Source organism: Bombus fervidus, chromosome 5 (genome assembly GCF_041682495.2).
Source record: "Bombus fervidus isolate BK054 chromosome 5, iyBomFerv1, whole genome shotgun sequence".
NCBI lineage: Eukaryota > Metazoa > Arthropoda > Insecta > Hymenoptera > Apidae > Bombus > Bombus fervidus.
Window position 1 is genome coordinate 596,143 of NC_091521.1, and position 13,263 is coordinate 609,405.

Sequence of the window (13,263 nt, forward strand, 5' to 3'; positions counted from 1 at the left end):
GTGTCTGAGATACGATATTGTCGGATCACTAGATACGCGTAGTATGCAAATCTCTAGATTATAGTAGCTTTAATTTCCGTCGATTATCGATACGATGAATGATAATTACTTGACAACTAAACCGTGTAATGTATTAGCATGAATCAAGAGATCGTAATTTATTCGTGTAATAATTGTTAACAAACATATTACGATCAAGTGAATCGATTGTGTCTACAGACAAGTAACACGTTACAGTACAATTTCTATTATCCAGTGTCCCATTATCTCAACATTCCGCTATTACAATTCTATCCTAGTTGAATATTCTATTACACTATTTTAGTACGCATATTACGCATTATCAGTTTACTTGATAATGAGATGTAATTTGAATTATCATCACGGTATACCGATTTCTGGATTAGAGTATTATAGAACACTGTATTACGATTTAGAAACGTATTTATTGAACGGATAACCTATTTGTATTGAAATTGGATCTGTATCGAGTGATTTTAATTTTTGATCGTTATACATTTATAGATATTTAAAAAATTCTATCTTAAGGTTGCTCGACAATTTGTATTATTAAGTATTACTAAAAATGTTCAATTATTCTTTGAAAGTAATACACTTTCAAAGAACGATCTACGAGTATATACATATGAAACGATATTTAAGAACTATACGGTTTTTGACTCACCACTGAAAATTTCAAAAGTCGTAACATGTCCTCGGAACACTTACCTGAAAAAAAAAGTTACAATTAAATTTAGACGTACGATTTCATCGTTATAAGAGCTATAAAAATGAAGGAATCGTTATTCATCGAATCGTACTTTCTCGTTGATGAGTCAGTTGTCTTTGCGTTAATTATTATTCACGTGACTTTGCATAGTTATCGTTTGTAACCTGTATTAGCAAAATTGCGAGTAAGTGAAGCTATCGAAGGATTAATTTCCATAGTTAGTTGTTTGAAAAGCGAAACGAGATCTAATCCGAGTAGCAGAACGCGGCAGGATAAATACGCCAATACAATTCCGTTTTCTGTGTAAGGTGTATCCTTTCGAGGTTGCATATGTAGAAGGAGAGAGAAAGCGAAAGAAATTCGTGTGACGTGGGTGGTACATGTGGGGGCGGAGAATGGTCGAGGCAGAAAAGAGCAGGACTAGGAGAATTTTCAAGCACGACGTCGCAATTACATCGGATCAGAAAGGAATATTTCATTCAGCGCCCTTCATTCGACGAAATCGAGAGGGTGGGACGCGAAACCCACACTCTTCCCTATCCACCCTTCATCCCTCCTGCTACGGATTATTAACGGGCAATTTGCCGCGTCTGCTGCTGACTGTATTGTCTCTCCATTCTCTGGGCCTCTCTTTCTTTCTTTTCCCATCTCTCTCTTCCTTTCGATTTTCACCTTGTCCTTTCTCTTCCTCTTTCACCCGTATTCGAATCGTCTGGTTTTCTCTGTCCGTCGCGTCCTTGTATTTCCCCTCACTTTCACCCTGCCACATTTTCCTCAAATCTCGTCCGTGTCCTTCTTGCTCTCCTCTGTCCCTTTTCCTCTTTTACTTCGGCCGTATCCTTCGGCACTAAATCCGAAGTTCGTTAAGGAAAGCACGAATGGGTGGGTTTCGTTACTTAAAACCTACTTGTCCAAGGGACTGTCATCTTCTCCGTTCTCCTTTCAACGTTTGGCGACGGGAGCTTATTGCTCGTGTTCAAAGACTGTCTGGGTACCTGTCCTAGCTTGTATTATGCGTAACTTTCGTAAGCGTATATGTTATTGATTGTCAAGGTACAATGTCAAGCTACCATAGAAAGAAAGATAAGAGTGCTTTCAAACTGAACAGAAAAAAATGGAAGAAAAATTTTTCTAGAATATCGGTTGAATAGCGTGCGTGCATGTAGGCATTCTATTATTAAAAATTTAATGTTAAATTGTTGCATGGTATCTAAACCTCGTTTTCAAGATGAGCGTTAAAACACTTTAATCAAAGTAATACTGTAGTAGGACACTATTAAAGGTTAACATACGATAACAAAATTAACGCTTATAGTTTTCGAAGCTTGTGAAACTCGGAGTGGTTTAAAGTTACTAGTTACAATCTCTAGTTACAACCTAATCATCGGTAGTTACAACCTAGTACCAAACATATCGAATATCTCACTAAGGTATAAATAACGCTCCAAATACTCAACTCTGTACGAACGAGCAATTCTAACGACCGATTCAAATATAACATCGCGATGTGTAATCGTGCAGAAACAGTAACGTCTGCACTTATATTGTTGCACTTTTATTATCCCCAAGTGTAGCCATTACGTTAATTATCGGGTAGCAAAGAGAAAGCCAGAATTCCTAAAGCGGCTGACTCCGGGCCAGTGTATTTACGAGATATTCGCCGGGTAATATCGAGCCTAGAAACCTTCAGTGGTACACGTGTGCATGGTAAGCCTGAGAAAGGCGAAGAGCCAACGCTGCCACTGGCACACCGATACTGGCCGTGCTTCTAGCTGCAGCCAGTAAGCCAGTTAGGCGGGGTATTTAGGAGGGAATTTGGTGGTCCTGAAGTTGTACATTATACCGTCTAGCCCGAGTACGCGGTTATACAGCTTGCCCGTGGACTCCAAATCCAGCGTCTTCCTTGCCCTGAAATTTGTGGCCCGGTAAATTTAATAAGTCGACAACCACCGTTGTCCTGCAATTCCCACAGGGACGGTCGACCTTTTATAACAGCGCTTGATCGGGAATTTATCATTTTATGTAGAACTGTGTGTCGTTTTTTTGCATCAAATTACTTTTTTGGCGGTATGCAATTGTAGCGATTAAAAATTATTAGCTGAGAATTATATTCTTTCTATTCCCTAACGAAGTGTTTTTTACGAGATTCTATGTTTCAATTTCATTTTACATTTTATTTCATAGTGTCAAAAAGTAAGTAGGTCAGAAAGTTAGGTCTTTACTTGGACCTAAATAATTAATGCATGATTGCTATAATAAATACAATGGCGTGTTAATATTTTTTGTAGCTACTGTATAAAAAACAATTACCTTTAATTCCTCAATTGGAATTAATTTCTAACATACACACCGCTAAAAATAGTATACCTTTCCTGGTCGCATAATCGAATATGACCAAGTTGTAGAAAATATAACGTCAATTTCCAACGTCAAGTACCAGTGGAATAATAGTACAGTCAATGGAATCGGTACAACAAGATCACATAAATTAAAGTATTATATAGCGACACCAATGGCCACGCGATACTCCAGACTCACGATCAGGTACATTCGTCTTAGCATAACGTACTATTCTTGTTTTTTGGCTATAGCTGCTAACTTTAGCAACTTAACGATCTTGTTGGGTCTCCTCCAGCAACTATGCCGAGAAAGCACCCTCCTCCATTGTCTCGGAAACGCTCTCGAGAAGTATACTTATTTTCCCGCTCGGGTATCTTCCGTTTCCCTCCTCCGACGAACGTTTTCACCTCGTACACACTCCTTTACATATTTCATCGTACCATCCGCAAGGCCAGCGGCGAAATAAAGCAGAGGCGAGGAATGGGCGACGAGACGAAGGGTCGAACATTTACAAGTCATGCAGCAAGACAGAGAGGAAGGAAAAGAGGGTGGCTACGGAGCCAAATACCAGCAAACCATTCTACAAAGTAAACAAGATGGAGCCCGCCACGGCTTATCCTCGTCTGAATGCAACAAGCTATTTCTACTCGTCCAACGCTTCGTCTTTCTGCCTTTCTGGACCGGTGTCACTCTTACCGTTTCCCTTACAGTGAAGCACATTGCTCCAGACAGTACACCGATGTCATTACCACCTCTTTCTACCCTCACACCCCCTCATCGTATTGTTCTTCCAGGTTCTTGCTCGACCAAGCTGCGAACTGACAAGAGAAATGCAATTTCGCGAGCAGAAGAGTCGCGTATTCGTACGTATTCTTCGGTAGTGGACCGCATGTATGTCATTGCTCGAGGTGAACTGTTTAATTGGAACAGTTTAAAATGTCGTGTTTATGTCGCAACATTTATTTATTATTAAAACTTTGACGTATGTATACTAGTAGTTTAGGTGGTTGTAAATCGAGGCATGCATTCATTTGGATTCTTAAAATCTACCTATCCTACTAGAATTAACTACTCTAAATCTCTACGGGAAATTACGTAAAGCTCACAACAGCTGACAATTAAGGATTAAATTCGTGATATTCCCCCGAAACTTAACGCGTTACCATTATCAACGATAACGATCGGCGAATCGATACCTATCCACCATTATTGCTGCAGCATGTGTGCATCTAACGATATCATGCGAACGAATCCCATGAACGCTCGTATCACACTTCGGAATCATCATCAACCAGCTAGTATGTATTATTAAAACAAGTCTACGCGTTTCGGTCGAACATTTCGACCGCTTGATTCTAATAAATCTCTATTCGCTTGTATTTGTATAAAGCAAAAAATTATACAATTTATACCCAGTAAACTACGATATCTTATTTGAAAGCGAAATCGGGATAATAATTGAACTTTGATAGTCTTTTAAAAGCGATCCTCGTTGAGTTGAACCCATAATTTAACCTACGAGTAAGATTCTATATTACAAGGTAAAAGGTTAAGAACAGTTATGAAGCATTGTCTGACTAATTGATGGTAAAGGCGAGAATTTGTTGATATTAAACAAAATTTTATAGAGCGTATCAGCGCCCCGCATTATTATTACAGCGCTACGCGTTCGTGCTCGTTGTTTTCGCGATACTCGCGTATGCATGGAATTTTCCAACGCGAGCGTTTCGACTCGGTGAAATACCTTTAACGGCCTCTTTCTCCTTTCTTTCTTCTCATCTAGGTTCCCTCTTATTCTCCTTGTCCGAAAACGTTCTATTTCTTCATTTCCAGGTTATACGCGTTTTATTTTTCATTACTTATGCAAGACTAGGCTGATTATTTGGATAACCTAATCCGATACGCTAGCAGTAATACGATTTTAAATTTAAGATGTCGTTATAATGCAGAGCGAAAACAGATTGGATTAACAACGTTTCGCGGGTTTTATATATAATTAATATTCGAAGCAGAAGATATCGAAAAAATGTGTAAACTGAACGTACTGTTCAACGGATGTTTTAGTAATTATTTAATGTAATGTAAAAATAATGCGTATAGTAGAACACAGGTATGTTTATATCAGTTCGTTAGAGATAGTTCAAAAAGTTGGTACGGTATTTTCCATGTGCGGTCATTTCAGTACTCAGTGTCCAAACGTTTTATTATTTTTTATTGTTTTTACGCTTCGGAGAGCTAGGAAAACTCGCGATGCATCAGTTAGTGCGAAAAGTTCGTCCACGGCATATCATTTCTGGCGCAAAAACTCGCTGGAAAATATGTTACTAACATTGTTATTCGTGCGTGTTTGCTTTATGAGTTGAAACTTGGAGCAAAGGCTTCCAAGCCAGATAGGAATATTCGTATTGAAACATTTGTACGGTATTCCAAACTATGATTGTTAAACGTTAAATGATTATTCTGCGATTACGCGAAAATAATTCAGAATACTCAAAACCGGGGATGAAATATTCGAAAATGCGAGACACGAAAATAACGCACCAGAGTTGTAGACGATGATAGATTTGAAGATATCGTATTTTTTAATCAATTTATCCTAATTAATAATTGATTTATTATTTTACTACAATTCAATTCTATTCCTTTTAGCACTTTGTTGTATCAAAAATAATCTCGAATATGTTTTATGCCTTTCTCCCATATTTATACTACCACGTATAGATGATTTTGATCAACAGAATAGAAAATTATTCGACCCTCCATGTTCGAAAGGTAAAGAATATATCCAGGGGAATAAGAGAGGTAGCGGGACAAGGTTGGAAACAAACACGAGGGCGAAGGAGTACACTTTAAAAACCAGACGAACATCCTCCATCCCATTTTCACCGTCCCTCAAATCTATTCTTCACAGGTCCTTCTCTCGTCTGTCCCCCTTCCCTTTGCTAACCAGAGGGTTCAAGTTAACAGCGCTTAAGGTCGCTGTGGGTAACCCAACTCCTTCGAGTAGCACACTCGTTTAATTACCGGGTTACTAAAAATCGTAACTGCATTCTTCCGTATTAATTCGCGTACTTTCGACTCGTTAATTGACCACGCGCCTGCTTGGTGACTATCGAGACCAAATTAAACCAAACCAACAGGAAACAGGCTTGCTCTTTTCAATTGTATTGTGTTCTGATTGCGGTTAATAAAGCGATTTCGGGTTTTCATGATCCGTACGGGCTATATGCATCGCGATCGTTATTAAAACGATGCAATCTCGATTAATGGGACGTTTACAAGCCATCTGCATGGAGATCGAAAAATATAACCACAGTATGCGCGGCGACATAATTTATCGTTTCGCGTTTCATTCACCATTCAGTAAATCTGATGTTAGTGATCGTTACGAGGTATTACGTTAACTGCAAGTTTTGGTTCGCGCTTAACAGGCACAGCCGAGCATTGCTTTGATTTCACCCCCTTTCCTTCCCAACAACCGCTTGGCCGCGTTCAATCCTTCAGAATTGCGATGGTAAACGAAAATGCCGCGAATATGAATTATTTGCTCGATTCTCGTGGAAACGCGGCTGCGTTCGTTGTTGGCGTTAATATTCGGGCGACGCTGTGTTAGAAATTTGCCAAAGAAAATATCCGATCACAAACATGTACGTATCTCGATCTTTAATCACGATATCACATATTCGTATAGCAATTTTCAATTTTCTAATACAATTGGCCTGTTACTAACATTCTAGGGTATTCGATTAATGTAATTATAGTCATTCCCAAAGAAAGTGTTACGTAAAGAGCTCTACAATAATTTACAAGTTTCGCAATTGCGTCATTTACACGTGATGTTAATTCGAATATTGAAGTCCTCCTAAAAGCGTATCCTTATCTCGCTAAAAAGTTCAATGTGAATTAAAGTCGTATTTCTGCGCGGAACAGCTAGTTTTGAGAAGAAAATGGTGTTAACGTTCCGTTAACGACAGTATTCACGTACTTTTGATCTAATGTGTCTTTCTAGTATTTGAAGAACCGTGTTATTTAAAAATTAAAATGAATCGTTTTTATCAAACACGCGTAAATTTACGATTTTACAGTACATTTAGAAAATGGCTAAAAGCTTTGAAAATATTTAATCGAAATATTCACGAAAAATCTTATGAATATATAGTATAATATCTTATAAAAACAGAAACTTTTTTTATTTTGTATGAGTGTATGCATTCGAATACACGATAAAATAATACCGGTAGTAAAAAGTTTTTCCGATTTCACGTATCATTTAACGCGTTTTAATCCCATTAAAAACCTATAGTAATGGAACGAACGTAGCTCCTCTTGAACGGACGATCTCTCCCTCCCCCCTCTCACCAAAGACGAAAAAAATATCGCGAAACAATGACACGGTGAATTACGAATAAAAAGAGCTAATAAATGGATATCGAACGCGTTCAACCATAATTTCTTTTAATTGTGTTAGGATTTTCGGTGAATTAAATTCTCAATATATGCTCGGAGTGCTTGCAATTTGCAATTCATACGCACGCGATTCGTGTTTCCAATTTATACATATAAAAGCCATAAAAGCGATATATACTCGATATACATTCAAGAAACACTTATTCAACATACTCAATTTAATCTTCGACTCTGACTTGCTTAAAAACAATCTCCTCTATTACCTTTCTTAAGTGTTTCTAACCTCACAACAGTCACACCTGCAGACTCGTTATTCGCGTATCACCCTCTCATCATATCTAATCACATCGTGCAACACACATTTCCATTAAACACAAACGGAGGTAACAGTATCAAAGCAACTAGAATTAAACTGAAATTAAACCAACTATGATTAAAATTACGTCAATTGCAAACGCGTCTCACTCGCGTCTTTTTTTTCGCCATGAAACAGGGAAATCACCGAGTCACCGGCGTCGCTACTGTCGTAACGCTACGGTATGATTTATTTGCAGTGCAGCTGGTGAGTCGGTGCAACGAACGCGCATAGCCACAGGGTAGGGTAATTCGACGAGATTTTACTAGCACGTGACAAGCTAACAAGGAAGTGTGCAGTTGACCCGACAGACGACGTAAAGACGCGGGGTCCAGGAGGTCATAAACTGCGAGACAAAACAACAAAAGTTGGAAACTCGTCGTTGTCATGGCGTACGTGACAAATCTTACCTAATTCTTACGCAACCGTGTGTACTGCATGCACATATTTGGCCCTCGCCCCTCTACCCTACGGCTCTCCGTAACTATATAGGATGGTGTATAACTCGGAAACATTTCACGCAAACGAGGAAGGTTAATGAGTAGAACGAAGCCAGCTTGCCGAGGTAACCACTCATTATGTTAGAACAGTGGACGCCCTTGATATTAGCACGTAAATATGCATGGCGTATCGCGGTGTATCGCGTAATGATATTCAAAAATAGCGAAACAAATGCCTATATAATCATCTAATTTAGAATATAATCGAATGTTTAGCAATATAATATGTGTAAAAATATTATCATATTCAAAAGTATTATTATACATATTTAGTGTTTATATTACGTTGTGTTATAAAATAGTACATTATATATATATTTTTTTTAAGAGTAAAGGAACTAATATTTACATAAATCGTATTGTGATATACATAAGCCGAATTTTGTACTCTAACTGAATTTATACTCGGGATCTTACTGGCCTCTTAAATTAATTCAATAGTTCTATCGTCGGCCAACTGTGCAGTTTAATTTATAGGGACCATACCATTTACACGTCATTAAACAGCCACTCTTGACAAATCTTAAAACACTTTGCATCACTAACGTGGCGGTTCTTTAGCACGAATGCAGAAGGATAATGCGATAACATTTTGTGGCTATGAGGGAAACTAGACGAGTGGCCCTTCGGACAAACTTGTTACAAGCTGAACAAGATAGAGAAAGGCGGACGTATCATGCCGGTTAGCGGCACTGTGCACAATGATAGTCCACGTTAACGACCGTCGAGAGTTACAAGGCTGCAACAAACTGGACGCAGGCAGACGAGACCAGACGAAACGAGACCCGTAGCCTTAATTGCTGGCCAGGGATTTACGGCAGCTAGGTGGCGAGAATATAAATATTCCCGCGGGATAGCCGCAGCTAGGAATGCCTGCCAGCTTCGTCGAGCGCCGTTTAGCGTTCCATTCTTTCTCCCCTGACCTCTTTAATCCTTCCTGGGATTTCTTCGTAACGTAACGCGAATTCTTGCGACGCGCCGCGTTCTCCTTGGACCGAGACATGGATCGTGCTTCAAAAGGGATCCATAACGTCATTCCAACTTAAGAAAATGTTATCGGGTTATGTATGCTGATCATGAATGAGATTTTTATGCCGGTGTTTCTTCACGAGGAAAAAAGAAAGAGGGGATATGGTATTTTGCAAGGTTACTCTACTACTCTTAGATGGGAAGCATTGTTCGTTAAGAATTTCTGCGTGGATTAAAATAAAGTCACATCGTGTAATATTTTTATACAACTTTAGTTTCTAACTATTCAACTCTCGCAATTAAATATTTTCAAATAATAGTCTAAAAATAAAACTTGTGTCCGTCTTTCGCTAACAAATACAGAAAAATAGCGAAAATTAAAAAGTACTCTCTAGGATACGAGCAAAAATAAAAGAAAGGCTGAAAAAAGAAAAAAAATCTTTCCACTGCATCGTAAAAAAAAAAATACAAATAAAAAGTAGTGTTGGTAAAAGCAGAGTTTCTCCGCGCTTTCTATGCGCCGATGACCGCTTCAAACGGAAGAGGGTGCACACCAAGTGCAACTTCTACATTCTATAGGCGACAAATCGGTAAAGCGTAACAGCATGCCTGCGTTGCGATCACCGTGAGCGAAAATCCCTATTAGCCTGGCTCGAACATAAAACGCTTAACTTCGCGCTCTCTCCTGCTTCGATACTTCCGCGGGAGTAGCGAGACTTTGTATAAATATACGATAAATTATCAAGGAATTACGTATAAATATTTATGACTCCGCGAGTTCGTTCGGTGTTACGCGATATCCTCTCGCGGAATAATTGGAAAGAACGTTTCTGAGTTGAAAGGGGAGTACTTTTCGGGATTTTACCCTTTGTTTTCAACGCGTGTTTATACACTAAATTTTCCCGTTTGTAAGCAGCAGCTCGATTAAACGAGATTTACTTTGAACGTGATGCCATCTACTGCAGAAAGTATCTCGTTCGGTTTACATTAGGTCACTTTATCGGTAGGTTATTTTAGTAACGTTATTTGTGTGTATCAAGAAGCCAACGATTACAAAGAAATGTTAATAATATACACCACTTTTCGTATTCCTTACATTTACAAATTAATTAAAAAACCGGATAGCTTCAGAAGTAACACGAATTAAATTAACATACATAACTGCAAAATAAGAGCACTATGGTTCCGAGAATACCATAAATTAAACATCTACGATCTATTCAAACTATGCATTATTAATATTTAATGCAAGCTTTACGACCAATATTTGTCTCATTTTTCTCAATGCTACAGGATAGTAAACGTTTTCTATACATTATTCATACTTTTTATGTTCCGTATACTAACCACATTAACATCGCAGAGCTCTACAATTTACGTATCTATATCCACGATTCACCTACTTGCTCACCAAAAGAAACAAAATCGACAAACCCCTTCTTCCTAACTAAAAATCGGTCCAAAATATGTTTTCAAAGGAAAACGAACGGTCCGTAAATTAAAAACAAAGAATGGAAATCAAAGCATGAAATAACACGAAATTGTAATTTACTAGCCAGTCTCGACGATTATAAGGGCTTGTTCTGGTCTGAGAAACACAAAAGAATTGTATTTTAATAGGAAAAAGGATGTACTAAAGGCAGAAGATAAAGAAGAAGAAGAAACGAACGGATCTGGTATATTTTAATTTCATCGGAGTAATTTACGCGCGCTCGAGGGTTGATTCTAATCTCCCTGGTATTTAAATAGCCGAACTGCGCTAATTGAAACATCTATTTCATAAACTTCATTTCTTGGTGGAAAGATAACTTTCTTCGGTTACTTTATTCTGAAGGTCTACGAGTCTATACGGCGAGAAGAGGTGGAGGAACACAGGGGGCAAAAGATACGAATTAATTACTTCGATGTCTCCTTCGAAGCAGCTGCAACTTCAAATTCCCCCGGGAGAGTAGTTTATCTTGATTACCTTTAGTCCTTTAGACCTTAGCCCTGGATTAAGAGGGATGATTGAGTAGTCCGCAAGGGCTGCGTGTTCTCGTCTGTCCCGAGCTTTTGATATTATATGAAAACATTCTGTCATAGTGATTCGCGGCGAGGGTAGAGAAACGCTTCAGACAGGCAACGGGAAAATTAAATTTCCCTCAAGAATTCGACGATCATACTACCCGGAATTTTTACATCTCCTTCTCCCCTTTCTCTTCGTCCATTGTTTAGCGTTACACGTCTACTGATTTACGGGCAGGTTGATGCCAATTCTTCTCTGATCAACGGTTCAAAGTTTCATTAATCGGGTATAATTTTCTATTTTGGACATGTTGTCGGGTTGGTACAACTTTAAGCGCGTGTAACAAATTTTCGGGATATACGATTATAATTCGTTCCAAATCGCAAACTTTGTTTTCTCACAGCCAACCTTTGGTCTTCATTACCATTCGTTACAGAGGGTACGGGCTCGATAGATTTCTCGAGGTGTTCTATCGACGTTAAGGAGACCGTGATAAATTGCGATCGAAAGGGGCCGTAAGAAATAATTCGATTGAACCCTGTAAAAACCAGGATAATCGCAAGGAGGTAGTTTTTGTAGTCTTCGCAACTACATTATAGCCAAGAAGTTAGAAATCTCGTTTGTTTAGACCACGAAACATTTTCCAAAGCACCAAATAATGTCCTAAAAATTAAATACTAATTGTAAGCTCTTACAAAAATCCCCTTTCTCAAACTAGTCTATCACATCATCGGAATCAAGCTTTAGTCAAATTTCAAAGTAAGCATCTTTAATACAACGCTATAAGACCAATTCCAGCGAAATTAACCTCGAATATAATCTAGCGACATTCCCGTAAGAATATTTGACGTAGGAGCATAAAGGTCGGTGATAAATTGCATTCTGAAAATGGTGCGCGGCCGTGTTTTCGCGTAAGCGGCGAACGTCAAAAGCAAGCCACCGTGAAAAGGTTAAAACTGGCGAAACCTCGAGCGTACAGCAAGAAAAACGCGCATATGTATCTCTCCACCTACACCTCTACACATACATTCTCTCGCATTAACGAAACAAGACAGACGGTGCACCCAGAGAAAGAAAGTCCAATAACAAGAAGAAAAAGGACACCAAATTCACATAAAGAGGGGGGTGGGGAGAGAGAGAAAGAGAGATTTAACCAAGATTGAGTGGCAAGGCAAAAAACTTCGTTTCGCGGGGCCGACCAGACTTAATGCTTGGTATTATGTCGACTGATGGATGCCGCTCGTTAATTTTATAATTTCAGCAACCAGCCCTTGGCTGGCCGTGTGAGCCAACCGATTTTACGCAGCCAGACATGGCCAGAACTGAAAGTCGCGAGAAGATGAGATGATAAAGAAAAAAAGAAAAAAAGAAAGGGATGAAGGAAAGCATTATGAAAGCGAGGAAGGGTGGAAAAACGTGAAGGAGGGATGAAGAAAGGAAAGGCAAAAGGAAAAGGTGGAAAAGAAAGCTGAGAAAAGTGAGTATGATTGGTCACTGGAGTCACCTCAAATACTGTCCCAGATATATGTAGAACTGAAAGTCACGAAGGGAAAGGATGAAGAAAGGAAAAAGAAGAAAAGAAGAAGCACGCGAGCGAGGAAAAACAAAAAACGCGGAGGAAAAGAGGAAAAAGGGGGGAGAAGGAAGGAAAAAAGGGCGCGTGAAGAAAAAGGGAGGAGAGGAAAGTCTGAGGATGATTGGCCACTGGAGCCACCCTTGGCGTTGGGTACTAATATAAGGCTAGGTAGGATATACTCTTACAAATTGTCTGGCTCTTTCGCAGGAGGCCGCACGCAGAGGGAGATTTGTCTCCATTAAAGGGATTGAGGTTTTGTCGTACTTTACTTCCGCTCTTTTCCACTGTTTCCAGCCAGACCTTCCTCTACCCTTACGCACCGCTTTTGCCCTTTGAAGTTTTTCCCATCGCTTGTTCAGTCATTAAATCCGTCCTAGTAAA

At 39.1% G+C, this 13,263-nt stretch overlaps 1 protein-coding gene across 15 annotated transcripts in view; it reads right to left on the bottom strand.

Annotated features, from left to right (window-relative positions):
• The window catches only part of LOC139987786 (CUGBP Elav-like family member 1-A), a 354,004-nt gene that overhangs the window by 115,188 nt on the left and 225,553 nt on the right, over positions 1 to 13,263 (bottom strand). The gene's annotated exons all lie outside the window — the stretch shown is intronic.